Here is a 15,939-nt window from a genome sequence, read left to right on the forward strand (position 1 = left end):
GTAATCTGTTGTGGTAGCCCTTGGAAACTAATACACTACAGAAACAATCATCAATATGAACAAACTTTTATATATAAAGATGTTCATCCCTGCATTATGTATAGCAGTAAAAAATTAGAAAAACTTGAAGCAAATAAAAAAACAGGAAGATTAAGGAAGTTAAAATAACCCATAATATATTGTACAGACATTGAAATATGTTTTGAAGAATTTCTAATGCCATAGGAAAATGCTATGGTATATAAGTATAAAATTCAGGATACAAAAGCATATGTACAATGTGATCCCCAAATGCAACTGTATTTAATATGCATACTTATGAGTATGAATAATGCTGATGAATAACATGAGTAAAAAGTCCTAAATAGAAAACAGCACATAAAGTCAACAGTATACTAAAAAAAAAATAAACCATGGCATAGGAGAGTTTATCCCAGGAAATATATAATTATTATTATGAAGATAACACAATAATAAGTCAAATAAAAGAAACCCTACGAGGATGTTGAAAAGGCATTTGACCAAATTCAGTGCTCATTCCTTGAAAAATATCTGGGAAACTAGGAATAGAAGGGTTTTATAATAAGTATCTCTCATTATTACCATCAGCCAATATCATTTTTTTGGTGTAAAAAGAGAGCTTTCTGATTAAACGAAACTAAGATGAATGAATAGATTACCATGATTATGTTCAATGAGACAACAGTCCCCAAATGGAGTCACTTGTACTAAGCCCACATCACCAAACCAAGAGTTAATACCTAACCTAACTGCTGTTCTAGCCTCTCCCGGGATGTAACCAGTCGGTCTGAAATTACTTGGTCAGCACTAATGAGGTAATCTGCTTGAGAGACCCCTGTCTTCCCCTAAAGGAAGGGGATACTGCCTGAAAAAAATCCACTCTTTGCTAGAATAAATTCCTTGCCCCGCCTCCTTCTGCCTATAAAAGTCTTCCATTTTCTACAGCTTCTCGGAACTCCTTTCTATCTGCTAGATGGGATGCTGCCCAATTCACGAGTCATTAAATAAAGCCAGTAAGATCTTTACATTTTACTCAGTTGAATTTTTTTTTAACAACTATTAACACTGTTGCTGCAGGTTTTACCAATTCAATAAAAAAGAAACAGAAATAAGGGGTCTAGTTATAAGAAATACAGAAATGGAATTATTATCTGCAACTGTAAGACCAGAGACGATTAAAATATTGGAATTAATGAGTGTTCATACAAAGGGTTGGATAAAAGATGAAAATTTAAACAGCTTTTAATTATACAGGAAAAAAACAGAAACAATAGATTTACAATAGCAACAAAACCCATGAAATATCTAGGACTATTTGTAATGAAAAATGTACATGAAAAAACCCACAAAACTCTGAGAGACACACAAAAAAAACTTGAATAAATGCTCCTGGAGGGTTAATTAGAATGCTGTGAAGAAAGCCATTCTCGCCAAATTAAGTCAGAGATATCATAGAATTCAACAGAAAATAACTCAAGGGGATTAATTTGGAATTTGACAGTGTTTTTAACGTTCAACTGGAATAACTGCTGTAATACATAACTACATATAAAAATTGTGCCTGGGCTTCCCTGGTGGCGCAGTGGTTGAGAGTCCGCCTGCCGATGCAGGGGACACGGGTTCGTGCCCCGGTCCGGGAAGATCCCACATGCCGCAGAGCGGCTGGGCCCGTGAGCCATGGCCGCTGAGCCTGTGCTCCGCAACGGGAGAGGCTACAACAGTGAGAGGCCCGCGTACCGCAAAAAACAAACAAACAAACAAAAAACTGTGCCTAAGTCCTCTTTGTAATCTACGTAATAACCCTAAAGAAAGTTAGTTTTATTTGAAGGTTCACAAAATAATCATTCAATATCTCTACCTGTTCTTTTAGTGGTCAAATTAATAAAGAAGAGATTATCATTCACTACTTGGGAGGCTTCAAAACTGAAGGGTATTTTCTTTAAAGGGTTTTTTTTTCCCTTGTGCATTATATGTTATGTACTTTATTCCCTTTTGTCCTGGCTAATTTCCTCTGGGGAAATGCCAACCTCTGCAAAGCTTTGTGGTTATTTTGAAGTACCCATCAAAACCTTCTTATTTACACATTAAACTTTATTTTTATATTGGCATAAAGACAGGCTGGTAGAGTAAAATAGTGGGCTAGATTTGAATCACAGCTCTGCCTGTTTCACAGTGTGCTCCCATTTATTTATTTCTGAAAAGTAGATTAAAATATCTACCTCAAATATTTGTTGTGAGGATATAGTAACATAATTATGACCTAGCACAGAGCTTAGCTCATACTGGAAACTTAGTAAGTATGATTTACTATGTTTATACATTGTACTTTCTAAGCTTCACCTTCTTTCTCTGTATTTACCCAGTATGAGTATGCAATTATTTATGCTTATTTAATTCAATCTCATATTATCGTTTGACCATAGTTATTCACACGTGTCTCCAGTGTTAGGCTGTGACTTCTTAGTGGGAGAAGGCAATGTCTTACTCATCCACTTGTTCACACAGCTCCTTCTAGCCCAATGCTCTCTGCATTTCAGATGCCCACTGATGTGAAAGAAAAGAAGAAAAAGAAAGAAGAAAGGGAGGAAGAAAGGAAGGAAGATGAAACTGATTCTTATGACATATGTAGTATGTTTGTACTCTAGCAATAAAATTTTATTTCATTATATCTTTTATTTTATTATTTATTTATTTATTTTGGGCTGCGTTGGGTCTTCGTTGCTGCACGCGGGCTTTCTCTAGTTGCGGCGAGCGGGGGCTACTCTTCGTTGCGGTGCGCAGGCTTCTCATTGCGGTGGCTTCTCTTGTTGTGGAGCACGGGCTCTAGGCATGTGGGCTTCAGTAGCTGTGGCTCACGGGCTTACTTGCTCCACGGCACGTGGGATCTTCCCAGACCAGGGCTCGAATCCATGTCCCCTGCATTGGCACTCAGATTCTTAACCACTGCGCCACCAGGGAAGTCCATTATATCTTAAGTTTAATAAAATTCTAATATTTTAGAGGATCTACTAAATTAGTACAGAAAAGTGAATGGACATGCACAAATCAGACTAAATCACTGAGGAGCCAAAAATAAACCACAAACTAATCTGTCCACAACAGTTATTGAATTCCTACTATGTCCTTAAATGATATCAGGGTTCTGGCTCTTCATTCTATTGCCTATCCATGGTTTAATAGTGAAGAAATGTTGATATACGGAAACAGCCAAAGTCTCATGTATTATAAAAGTCAAGAAATAGAGACTTATGAGTCCCATACTAGCAATAGTAGCCCTGCCTTGCTCAACTATATTATTTTGTTTTACTGCATATGGTCTGGACTCCAGGGCTTTATTTATAGGCAGTGCGGTGTAATTACAGCTGCCAAGAGGAAAAAGTTAAATTTTTTAAAACTTACACTACTAAGAAACTAGTACAATTTTCCTGAATGTGTAACTGGTAAGCTTATAATAATTTTAATATTATCAAGTTAACATCTGAGTCATTAATGAGAAGATACTAATTTTCAAAATGGCACCTAAGAAGGCTCTATATTAAATATAACCAAATGTAAACATATAGGAGAAGCCAGTTAATGTTCAGGAAGAGATAGGGTTTATGAAAAAGGGGGGTTCTTAAATCCATGGGCAAATGTAAATAAATAGAACGGGCAGGGAGGTCATTTCAGTGTGGGGAATCATGAAAATGAAAGAAAGACAAGACTACACCCAAGTCAGTGGGCAGTAAAAGTCTACATTAGAGAGGAATTGGAAGTAAAACACGGACAGATAAAATGGGCTCAGAGGGGACCTCCCTGGTGGTGCAGTGGTTAAGAATCCACCTGCCAATGCAGGCGACACGGGTTTGAGCCCTGAGCCAGGAAGATTCCACATGCCACGGAGCAACTAAGCCCGCATGCCACAACTACTGAGCCCGCGTGCCTAGAGCCCGTGCTCCGCAACAAGAGAAGCCACAGCAATAAGCGTGAGCACCACAGCAAATAGTCCCCACTCGCCTCAACTAGAGAAAGCCCATGCACAGCAACCAAGACCCAACACAGCCAAAAATAAATAAATAAAGTAAAGAAATTCTTTTTAAAAAGGGCTCAGATTATGCATGGCCTTGAAAGGCAACGCCGGTAGCTTGGATTTGGTCCTATAATAAGATACTATCTCAAGAGGGTTCCTGGGCTGGGGAGACCTTACGAGAGTGAAATAATGGCAAGATGAGGCAGACAGCACTGCGCACATGAGGCTCTAGTGGCCAAGAGGCAGGAGGCAGGGACACCAGAGTGGAAACTACTACAGTGTCTGCACATACAAAATCAGAATTATTTAGCATAATCTTAACAATCTTTACTGCCTGGGAATTGACCAGAGTTATTTCTACATAGCAAACAGTGGAAAAAGAGAGCAGGCAGCAGTGCCAGGCCAGGGCAGCCAAGGTCAGGCCTTCTCTGAACTTATACTTTGCATTCAGGTGGTCATGGGTGTCACTAAAAGGGTCCAGGTGAAAGACACTGTAAGAGGGCTTTAGAAAATGTGAAACGGAACTGAATTACCACTAGTTAAGATAAGAAAAGACCCAGTACTGGAAGTATTTCAGTGTGTCCAACACTTGGTAAGACATCAATGAAAAGTACTACCTTTATGTGAATAGCAATTTTTAAAACCCATTCACATGTTACATCAATAGCTGGTATGTATATAGCAATTACTGTGCATAGGCACATCTAATACAACCCTAGGAGGTAGGTACCACCATCCACTTTCACAGATGCCCAGAGAATAGTCACTCACCCACCATCACTTGCTGGAGCCAGGATTGGGACCCAGGGGCTGAGCTCTGAGCACTATACTCCACTGCTGCTCATCCTACCTGCTCTTTCAAACAACCTATAAAGTAAGTAAGATGAATCTGCTTTACCTGACAAATATTTATAGAGTTCTTACCTGTCGGGCCTCATCCCATGTATCAAGTTTCCAATGATGGTTGAGCCACACCACCCCTACTCTGAAGAAGCTTACAGTCTAGTGAGCAAGACAGACAAACCCACATTTTACTGATGAACAACAGAAACTCTAGGCTTCCATAAATTAAATAACTTATTCAAGCACACAGCCAGCTAGAGGGTGGTCAGGCCAGGGCTTAAATGCTGACATTTACATCTCCAAGTCTAATTCTTATTCTGAGTCATGTTGCTGCTTCCTTTTCTGGCCTACTGGGAAAAACAAAAGAAAACAAAACAGGGACTTCCCTGGTGGCGCAGTGGTTAAGACTCCGCACTCCCAATGCAGGAGGCCCAGGTTCGATCCCTGGTCAGGGAACTAGATCCCATGTGCATGCTGCAACTAAGAGTTCGCATGCCACAACTAAGGAGTCTGTGAGCCGCAACTAAGGAGCCCGCCTGCTGCAACTAAGACCCAGGGCAACCAAATAAATAAATGAATATTAAAAAAAAAAAGAAAGAAAACAAAACAACAATATCATAACCAGGACTATCTAATCTAACCAAACTCTACAAAAAGAGTCTGATCTCGGTAAATGGGAAACATTAAACTAAGCTATTATGATTCTGATGCAAACAGCACAGACCACCTATGCCAATAAACTACATATCATTTCAACAGCTGAAAAACCTATCATTTCAAACATTAAATGTCCTGTCATCAATAATTTTTGCTAAAAATATTTCAGATACTTTGGGTGAATCACTTACATTGGGCCACTGTTCTCAAGGAAAACCAAGATAAATCCTTGTGGTCTGAGATGCTGAAGATGACCCCAAATGATTCAGTTCCACAGTAATTAAAACTATTTTTCATTTTTCCTTCTGCTCTTTTAATGCTCCCTAAAGGAGGCCTAGAATCCTTTTTTTATATGTAAGAGAACTGTCCCAAACTACCTAACTGTACTGGTCTGCAAAACTTGTTTTACCACACTTGGCCCATTACAGCTTTCAGAGTGAACTACTATTACTCACCATATGACTTTAAGCCCCTCTTGGTCCAGGCTTAACTGGCAACATCAAGGGCAGCAAGGATTCATTAGTTGCTTTTACCCACAGGATGCTTAAACACAGCACTCAAGCCATGCCAGTAGTAGATCTTTTTGCTTCTTTTTTATTTCTCAAAAGGATCCTGATTGGGATCAACCATACATGTAGTGTAGGTAGCTAGTCACTATCACATGAATTGGAGGGTGACAGTAAAGGCCTCCCATGCCCCTAAATAACCCCTATCCCAGCCTGTCAAAGTAGCTAAATGTACGGAAGAGAGGTTCGATTACAGGGAGCTACTAGGGTCATTAAGGAGGTTGACAGGTATTTACCAAATGTGTGTTATGAGCCCAACACAACAGGAGACCAGGCATGGCCCATGTGACCAAGGACAGGGGCCAGAGTTCACCAGTATCATTAAGATAGAAACGTAGTACTTCAAATAATTTTAATATCTGATTTATTTTTAGTAAAATGTAGAGTATTTTCATATCTTCACACTGCTCACGCAAGGGGCAGCAGGGTGTAGTGGAATGAAGGGCCTTGGGGGAGGTCCTCCACTTCCTCTTCCAGCCTCACTTCTGAGCATCCAGTGAGCCAGCCCCTCTGAACAACCAGTGGCTCCCCAAGCTGCCCAGCTTTGTTACCCAGGCTCTGAGCTACGGGCTGCAAATATAAGGATGACTACACAGTCCCCTGCCCCAGGCTGCTCACAGACAATCAGGAAACAAGTGCAGCACCAGATTGGTACAGGGATTAGGGAGCTTTGAAAGGAGGAAGCTAACCCAGCACGTAGGGCAGGGGGAGGGCAAGCAAGGAGGAAATGACCCTGGGCTGAGTCTTCAGGGGCGTGGAGTCTTCCCATGCAGCTGTGGTGGCGTGCGTGGGGCAAGCAACCAAGGCATCCAAGCCCTGTGCGTACAGGGACCAGAGTTTTGTGGTGCTCAGAGCACAATGGGTAAGGCAGTGAGTGGTGAAGGATGAGCTGAGGAGGAGGGCAGGTGCCTGGCACAGGGATGACTACGCTGTAGCTGATGCAGAGCCGCAGAATGTCTGGTTCCTCGTTTGGCATTTACACCAGGGAAGTGTGCTCATTGCAAATACTGTAGAAGGTACACATCAGGAAAAAGAAGATGAAAAGTATTTAAAATCCCACAGTTTAGAAATAACCACTGTTAGCATTTTCATGTACAATCTTTTATATATGTGTATGTGTGTTTATATATTATATATACGTACCTATACTAACAAATATATTTTTCTTCAAAAATGAAATCATTTAAAATGTGATATATACCCACAATGGAATATTATTTAGCCTTAAAGAGAAAATTCTGACATGCTACAACATGGATAAACCATCAGGACATTGTGCTAAGTGAAATAAGCCAATCATAAAAGGACAAATACTGTATGAGTCCACTTATATGATGTACCTAGAGTAGCCAAATTCATAGAGACATAAGTCAATGGCAGTGGCCAAGGGCTGGGGGAGGAAGGGGAAACAGGGAGCTATTGTTTAATGGGTACAGAGTTTCAGTTTTGTAAGATGATAAGATTTTTGAGATTGGCTGTACAACAATGTAAATATACTTAACACCCCTGAACTGTATATTTAAAAATAGCTAAGATGGTAAATTTTATCTTATGTGTTTTTTTTTACCACACTTAAAATAAAATATATAAGTAAATAAAATATAAAAAGGAAATTCACTTGATAAAGCTATTTTAATACTTTTTCCACTTATTTTTGTGATCACTTTTCCATGCGAGATACATACTCCGCCATCAATATTTCAGATAACTGCATAGTATTCTATTGCAGAGATCTACCTTAATTTATTTAACCCAGGAGAATTACTTTTTAGGATGGAAGAAACCTGCAAACACTTGGCTGATAGGAAGCAGCCAGTGACACTTGGCTGATGAGATGGAGCCAGTAAAGAGCAGAGAGAGATGCAAGACCACAGAAGAGAGAGGAATATTAATAGAGCAAAGGTTCCAAAGAAGGCATGAGGAGATGGCATTCGGGGTTCAAGTAATGGGCTAACCTTAAACACGGGGAAAAATGGATACCACATCCTCTGAGGAAAGGAAATGAAGATGGGTATGAATAGATTTGCATGTATAAAGAAGACTTCGGGAAATTGAACAAGTCAAGAGATGACATCTTAATGAAGATAAAGTGGTAGAGAAGTAGGGTATGAAAGAGTTGGAAGGATACATAGCTATGTTCAGAGAATAAGACACCGAGGTTAAAATTTCTGAGGTGAAAAAGTACCAGCTGGACGAGGATCTGGGTGGAGGGTTGAGAGTGAGTAGCTGTGGTTTAGTGCCAGAGAACTCACTGAGGAGGTTTCTAATGATTTTGAGGCCAGATTCATGGTCAGATCATCTAGGATGCCACCTAGATGATCTGACTAAGGGTTATGATGACAAGAGTCAGGAAAGGGAGGTACGGGAAGACCAGGTCTTCAGTTCAAGAAACAAACGAAAGTGACTGGGAGCTGGATGGGGAGTAGTGATGAGAAAGGGTGAGAGGTGGTTTACCACATTTAGCCTCAAAGTTGAGGATGACAAGCCTTTTCATGCAGTGACCCATAGAGGAGGGTGACAGAGCAATCAGCCAAAAGGTGGAGAACTTTATTAACTATGGATCCCCTGGGGTGAAGAGAAAAAGAGTGGGGGAAAATCAACAGAGGACTGGAAGTGAAAACGCTAAGAGGGAGTGAAGATACAAGATATGACACATATGGGTGGGGAGGTAGGTATGGGAAGTCATGTCAGCACAAGTTATGGTCCTACAGGAGGCAGAAGGACATGGGGTTAGGGACATAAGTGGATGGCCAGGCTTGAACAAAGGAGGGAAAATGACTGCAGAACCCAAGTCCAGTCTTCGAAAAGTGGCAGGAACTGCTACTAAGTTTGCAGAGGGACACAATGAAACTTCTGGTTCACAGAGTACATTTTCCAGTATCTCCAACTTCCTTACCATAACTTATTTTTCTCCCTAGCACATTAGCCATACACTGTACTATTTCCCTGTATGTTTTTGGTAGGTCTTCTCCACTAGAATACAAAGCTCCCTGAGGGCAGGAATGTTGTCTGTTTGTTCACTGCTCTATCACCAGCACCTACATCATGTCTGCACATAGCAATGACTCAATAAATCACACTTGTTGAATGAATGTATGAATGAATGAATGAATAAATGAAAAAGGCCAGTTAAGACAAGGATATCCCATGAGGTTTGCTAAAAGGGCAGGGAGGGCCTTCGCCAGGAGGCAGATATCTTACAGTGGTCAGTCCTGAAGGGATGGAAAATGTCGGTCAGGGCCTCCTCCCAAGCTGTATCTGCTCTTGTTTTTCATTTCCCCCTCTTCCCGTGACTACTCCTTCTGATCCTTCAAGGCTCAGCTTAGGTGTCACCACCTCTGGGAAGCCCCCCCAGTGTCTCCTCTGGGGTGCTCTCAAGGCACCCTATGATTCTCCTATTACTATGCTTACACCCTACTGTATGATGACTGTTTACATGTTGGTCTCCCCAACTAGACTGAGCAAGAACAGCATATCTCCAACACCCAGTAGGGACTCCATATACGTGTGCCGAATACACAAATGGAAAACACTGGACGTGTGAGTTGGTCAATAAAAGCCTGTACTTTTCCTTCTTTGAAGCTCAACCCTGCCATACACGAATTTGTACTTTGGCACCACTGAACAAGGGGGCCCCTGTTGCCACGGCAATCAGGTGGGAAAAAAGCTCAGCTCCCAAAACCAAAGGTAAATTGGAGTCTTTCTGTTTAAATAAGAGGGGTTCACTGTCTTTCATGTGTCCATTCCGCTGTCCATTTGATCCTGGGCATGCCTGTGATACTCTGGTAGTGCATCATCAAAGTACATGGATTGCCTTGCCCACCTGTGATGCTGCCCAGCTAACAGAGTATGATAGAACACCCAGTGAGCTTTGTGAAAATGTCTGATTTAACTGATCTGGGGTGCAGCCTGGATTTTTACAGATTTTCAGATGATTCTATTGCACAGCCAGGGTTGAGAACCTCTGCCCTCTGGCTCTTTGCCATTTTCCCCTGACTTGTGGTCAAGTCAGCAGCTCATTAAGCACTTCTTCACCCCAATGTCTGCCCAAGCCCTCCATGGGCAAAAGTCAGTGGTTGTTTGAACAACCCAAGGGGAGGGTGCTATCGCTTAGGACTTAATAAAAGCCAAATCATGCAGTTAGCTGTGAGAAAACCAGAGCTGGGTGTTCAAGCAAAAGCCACACTGTCCAATAACCACACGTGGCTATTTAAACTTAAACTAATCCAAATTTGAAATCGTTTTAGTTAAAAGTCCAGTTCCCCAGCTGCACATTCAAGTGCTCGGTAGCTAGTGGCTGCTGTACTGAACAGTTCATAGATAGAACATTTCCAACACCATAGCAAGTTCTGTTGGACACTGCTAATATAAAACTATCCTTTTCTTCTGAAAATAATCTGGGTGCTTATATTCATTTTCTTCTAATCATGGGCAAAATGAGCCACATGGTATGCAGAGGGTGAACACACTGAATCTCTGGTCATTTTTTCTCAGATGACTGATGGTGACTCTTTACCCCTTTTCGGGAAAAAGAACAAAGAAAGGAATTCTATGCTATCATGAACAAAAATTTTTCTGAACAGTCTCATCTATGTATTAGGGCAGCAGTGGCTTCCCGACATTTTTGACTGTGTGTGACAGTAAAAAATATATTTTCTATCACAACCTTGTATACAGATATACATGTATATAACAGAAATTACAAGTTTTACACATCAATATTTATCCTTACTACATGTTTTGCACTTGGATATTTTATAATTCTGTTATATTCTATTTTCTGTTTCATTAAAGAAAAATAAACCTACTTAACACTTCTCATTGCTCGGGTGGCCTATAGCTTGAAAAAACCACTACCTTAAGATAGAAGTTGCCCACACAAAACTGAGACTCAATTTCACACTGTAGAGTTAATAGCCAGCTAGATAATAAATAGCTAACATTTATTGGGCACTTACTACATGCCAGGCATTGTGTTAAATGTTTTATATTCATTGCCTTATTCAATTCTCATAGTAACTTCACAAAATAGTTGTCCAAGAACTATGAAAGGGCTGAGATTTTACTTGCACAAGTTAGCCTACCACAGTTTCCTGGCTGCTGGCAGAAGACGCAAGACTTCTGGGTCAGAGACAAAGGACTTTATCACACCAACAGCAGTAGCCAGAGTATCAGCATTTCCTTGCACTAGTTCCCCAACTCCAATTCCTGTAGGGCATCAAAAGAGGGCCATGTAACTCCTGCACATGCAGTGAGTAGCATTAATGGAGAGGAACTCAGCTGCAAGAACTTAAATCTATTATATTGGATATAAGCATGCCTGCTCTAGGCTTCTGAGGGCAACACTATGTCTATCATCCAAGACCATTTACTACACAAACATCCTTAAAAAGACAGTTTAGACTGAAAGGTCAGTCGGTGCCTCTCTTTGAAAAACCTGTTGAAATGCATGGGGCGCATGGAGAACTGTCTCCCAACAGTAGGTGCCTTACTTATCCCCATTTTGTACAAGAGGAAACAATGACTTAAAGAGGATTAAGTAACTTATTTAAGGTTACACAGCTAGTGACCCAGGTCTACATGACACCTAAGCCTAGGCTGATACCACCTTCTTTCATAGCCAATGGACAGTGAAATAGGAAGAGAGCTGTCATTCCTTTAGTCATTCAGGTATGAAATTTGTCCCTACAGAAAGCAATTAGCCACATATAATTTGTAATAGACCATTTTTTTCACATTTTCTTCAAGAATTCCATAGGAAGAGTATCAAATGAACAGGGGTTGACAAACTTTTTCTATAAAGGGCCAAAGAGTAGAGATTTTCAGCTTTATGGGCCACATGGATTCTGTTTTAATTGCTACTCAGCTCTGTGGTGGGAGTGGAGAAACAGTCACAGGTAATACATAACCAATGGGAATAGCTGTGCTCCAATAAAACTTTATTTTCAAAATAGTTTGCTAACTCCTGTTCTCAGATAGCCCAGTGGGATACCAAAAAAAAAAAAAAAAAAAGGCATAGTAATTTCTACACACAAAAACACCAATGATTTAATTGGAAAAACAAGGTAAATAGGCAACAAGCAAGCAAACCAGGAGCTATATGAAACTGAAGTGAATCTAGGTTCTATGTCGGAGTCCTGTTAAGTCAGCCTGGATAAACAGTATGTCAAGAACTAATGTAAAATATTCATGGACTAAAAGTAGAATGGAGTCTACACATCATCTCTCTGTGGTGACTGTGGTCATACCAAGACTCTAAGAAATAATGTGACTTCCAAAGGCTTTTTCTAGCTCGTAGATGCTCAGTAGGGGAGCAGTTATCCAAAACAATCCTCTTTAATTTTCCATGTGATGACATGAGTTAAAACCTATGTTATGAATAAGGGGAAAGTAACAGTGAAAAAAATGTTACTCTGGGGCTTCCCTGGTGGCGCAGTAGTTGAGAGTCTGCCTGCTGATGCAGGGGACACGGGTTCGTGCCCTGGTCCGGGAGGATCCCACATGCCGCGGAGTGGCTGGGCCCGTGAGCCATGGCCACTGGGCCTGCGCGTCCGGAGCCTGTGCTCCGCAACGGGAGAGGCCACAACAGTGAGAGGCCCGCGTACCGCAAAAAAAAAAAAAAAAAAAGTTATTCTGGGCCCGGACCATTCTAGGGATTTCACAAATATTGCCCAATAGCTAATAAAGAATACCATTTCTGAATTGCCAAATTTATGGCTCTGTAAGTGAACACTCACTTGGGTCAGTGGCCTGATCTTAAAAAAAACACGATGTGCCACTATTTGACCACAATGGTATCCTTCCCCCAAATCAGTTACTGGAAAATTTTTGTCTTTATTTTTACATGCATACATATATAATCAAAATTTTGTTTACTCTTCTTTTTCTAATTCTTTTAGGTGGTACGTTAGGTTGTTTACTTAAGATTTTTCTTATCATACAATCAAAATTTTGGTATACAAATGGCTACCCACTCTTTTTCATATAATCAATTTTTATGTCACATATAAGCTCAGATTAAAATGGAAAAACACCAATCAAAATGTCATAGAAAAGACAGCTTTCTCAAGAACAATTCTATTAGCTGCTAAAATTACAGGGAGATAAATATGGTTCTTGTAAACACTGTGCTGTCATAGACAAGACTGGCAAATTTTTCAAAAGGACATACTTTTGAAGTCTAGGCTACACGGGAACATAATACCACAAGGAAGAAAAACTGTCACCCGTAAATTAATATTCCTGCTACTGCATGTAGATATATTTTAGTTACTAGTGTTTCTATATAAATACACTTTAAGTTTTAGTGAAAAGTAGAACTTAGAAATTCCAGGAGATATATTCCCATTGAAACTCCAGGACAATTACATTACAGAATTCTAATTCACAAACACTCCAAGTTAAGTAAAAAATTATATTTCTATTTGGATTGCTTTACAATGGTATCAATATCTCTTAATTAACACCTTTTCACTCATGAATGAATAGAATAAAAAATAATTTGAAGACTATTTTATTAACCAGCCCACTTAAAAAAATACACCACCTATTTTAGCTATGTACAGTCAGTTTTAATTTATGCTTTAAAACTCCCAATTATTACCATTTAAAATATTTCTTTGGCAGCTAAGTCATCATAAGTGTAAAAAAACCCAGGAAGATATCTACTTTGCTAATAAATGAAATATTTGATGAATAATAAGGCTATGCTATTTTTGGAGACATTTATGTTTACATTCAGTTGAAAACCACTATAATTCATTATAATTACTTCATTGTTAAATAACAGCATTTAAACTACAGGCTAATTTCCACTACTGCCATAGTTAATCACAATTACTTCCTCTTTTTTTTTACTTCTTAAGCTCTGTCTACATTAGCCTAAAAGTATTACATGACTTTCAATGTTTTGTCAAAGACACTTCATCTCACTCCTTTGCATTCCACAGATAGAGTCTGTATCACTGTCCTCGGATATGGATGATTCTGAAGGCTTGAGCAAAATCTGCATATCTTATGAATTTTTAGTATGTTAGACACAGCCTCTGTACTTTTTAAAGAAGAAAAGTAACCATGATGACAAGCTGTTGCCTTTTTTATTCTAACTGACAAAGTCTATGGACAAGTGGTTGCTCACATTTAGTTTGACCTTTAAGAAAAACTGAACTCTGCTTCCAAAATGAAATTAGTTTTACTTTCCAGATTGCACTGGGTTGGGGCAGGGAGACTCCCAGCCTCAATTTTAAGACATCTCCTTTTATATGAAATTCTGGAAGCAACATTGTTTTCCACTTATCATACTGAAAATAGATCATGAAGCATTAACAGGCAGAAAGTGATTTTGAAAAACAAATAATTTAGAATGAAGTAAAAAGTGGGGGATTTATGGGACGGACATACCTATTTAGACTTTTGTGACTATTAGCTACAAACCAGTATGCAGAAGTTAGGAACTGGTCAGGAGGGAAGGAAGACTGAGCTCTTAGCCTCTGGGACACTTGGGTTTCTTTGGGCCCCAGGCTGCCTGTCCAAGGGCATTAACCTTCAGAGGCCACAGGCTGGCAGCAGTGAGGTCTCGTCCAGCCTAAATGTGCAATGACTCCCCTCTCACTCAGCAGGCCTCACTTTACACAGAAAACAACTGTCATCAGCTCATGTCCACACTTCTGCAATGCTGTACAATGTTTGAGTCTCACAGGTCTGCAGATGTCCATCTATGTATCACTATTGCATTGCAATATGGGAGCTGAAATTGTTGAACTTGTGGGCTCGGTCAGCAGACTGCCCAGGTTCAGCATTTAGCATGGAGTTCTGTCTTAGATCGGTGTTTCCCAAAGTGATTCTCAAGCCTGGTTGCAGAGGTAGTATTTTACATCATGATCCAGTATACACACACATTTATGTAATAAAAAAACGAATAATGACCAAGTTTATATAGTGCTTACTGTATATGGAGAGTTAGAATTGGACCCCAGGGGTCCTGTTTCTGTAGTGCTCTTGACCACCACTCACCACTGCCTCGTGGCCTTGCACTTGCATGCATGGGGGAACCAAACGTTTGATCAAACACTAGTAACCCTCACTAAGAGGGATTCACAGTGATAATTCCTATTCTATTATATATCCCATCTCATTAAAAAAAATGCTGATGCTAACCTGTTAAATTGATTTCATAACTCAGGACATATGGTTTGAAAAATATTATGATAAGTATTGTATGAAAAATTTTTTGAAAAACATCAACAATATAAAAGTGAAATAAGTATACGTATCTCATCTTAGAGACTTTACTATCCTATAGTGCATCGTAAATCTCAAAAAGAAGGCGGGGGGGTGGGGTGGTGGTTAAATGGAATAGTTCTTAAATTTACTCAAGCATCTCCATCCCCTCCTGGAATGGACACTAATTTGGGAAATGTTATCCTATAGTGTTAACACTTTAAGGGCAGAGACAATTGGGGGGTTAATTTAATTTATATTTTAGTATGCACAAACACCTTTGACAAATTTTCAAATAACTGATTTAGGGAGACTCCTTCCCGGAGAAGGTGAACGCCCAGGACCGCGAGCTCTGGCCTGGGGTGAGGTATCCCAGGTACCTAGGCTGGGATACGTAGGTGAAGGAGGGTCACTCACCCAAGAAATATGAGACAGTGTCTTGAGAAAAAGTCTAATTAAAAATGTGTCCCTCTTACAAGCAGCTCATGCAGCTCAATATCAAAAAAACAAACAACCCAATCCAAAAATGGGCAGAAGACCTAAATAGACATCTCTCCAAAGAAGATATACAGACTGCCAACAAACACATGAAAGAATGCGCAACATCACTAATCATTAGAGAAA

The sequence above is a fragment of the Hyperoodon ampullatus genome (genome assembly GCF_949752795.1).
Source record: "Hyperoodon ampullatus genome assembly, chromosome: 1".
NCBI lineage: Eukaryota > Metazoa > Chordata > Mammalia > Artiodactyla > Ziphiidae > Hyperoodon > Hyperoodon ampullatus.